This window comes from Etheostoma spectabile, chromosome 1 (genome assembly GCF_008692095.1).
Source record: "Etheostoma spectabile isolate EspeVRDwgs_2016 chromosome 1, UIUC_Espe_1.0, whole genome shotgun sequence".
Taxonomy (NCBI): Eukaryota; Metazoa; Chordata; class Actinopteri; order Perciformes; family Percidae; genus Etheostoma; species Etheostoma spectabile.
This window is the reverse complement of record NC_045733.1, coordinates 31,677,353-31,678,273: the sequence shown is the minus strand read 5'-3', so window position 1 is coordinate 31,678,273 and position 921 is coordinate 31,677,353. Positions and strand designations below refer to the sequence as shown.

The 921-nt window shown below is 42.0% G+C and overlaps 1 protein-coding gene across 2 annotated transcripts in view; it reads right to left on the bottom strand.

The window, feature by feature from the left end:
• nqo1 (NAD(P)H dehydrogenase, quinone 1) overlaps positions 1-102 on the bottom strand; it is a 12,505-nt gene extending 12,403 nt beyond the window's left edge. For both annotated transcript variants that reach the window (XM_032518481.1, XM_032518472.1), the window contains exon 1: positions 1-102. This exon is cut by the window's left edge and continues 553 nt beyond it. The gene's annotated coding sequence lies outside the window, so the exon portion shown is untranslated.
• Between the last annotated feature and the right edge of the window lie 819 nt (positions 103-921).

The following is a 921-nucleotide window of genomic DNA, read 5'->3' as shown; positions in this document are numbered from 1 at the left end:
TGACTGTAGACCTGTAGCCGTCTGACTGTAGACCTGGTTCCTAGAGGGCTCTTATATGCCCTGCGGCCGTCTTCGCGTGAGAAACATGGTATGATATCAGATCAAGCAACACACTAGAGGGGAAGGAAAAAAAATCTCTGCTGTCAAACCTCAAGACCGGTTTAGTTGAGTGTTTTGAAAGGGAGGAGTGTGTGTGTGCGTGTGGGTGTGTGTGTATGTGTGTGTATATGTGTGTGGGTGTGTGTGGGTGTGTGTGTGTGTGTGTGTGTGTGTGTGTGTGTGTCGGTGCTGAGTGATAAGATTGGTTTCACTTGGCCTGGAAAAGAATGTTTGGGTCGCTTTCAAGGGATTTTCGGGGGGTCATGAGGCCTAATTACTCCACTACTTAACTCTTTAATCCCACTTAATTTCACCTTGTTAGAGACAGAGAAGAAGAAGGCGTCAGTTTAGTAAAGCCTGAGCTGTTCGCTCAAGTCCGTGCGTTTAACGTCACCTGTCTCCAGGTTCTCTGCAAACCAGTTGTTAAGCTGGTAGAGTAGGTGAGAAAACCTTTCATGCACTTTACAAGGGGACAATACTACTAATACAACATGATATTAGTAATATTTTAAGGGGAAAAGGGGGAAGAGACTCTACTTTTCACTATTCAAAAATATTTGACACATTAAAAGGTGATTTAATGCAGTTTAATTCAATTTGAGACCGAAAGTTTGTTATTGACCTTAGACTAGTCTATATTAGATTAGATTAGATTAGAGTAGATGATACTTTGTTCATCCCACAGCGGGGAAATTCCTCTGTTACATTAGCATTCTCAACAATAAGAGCAAAACAAACAAACAAACAAACAAGTAAACACACAAGAAAAGCAGGCAAACAGCAGACAATGAGCAGAAGGTAGACTGGAGTAAAGTGGCGTCT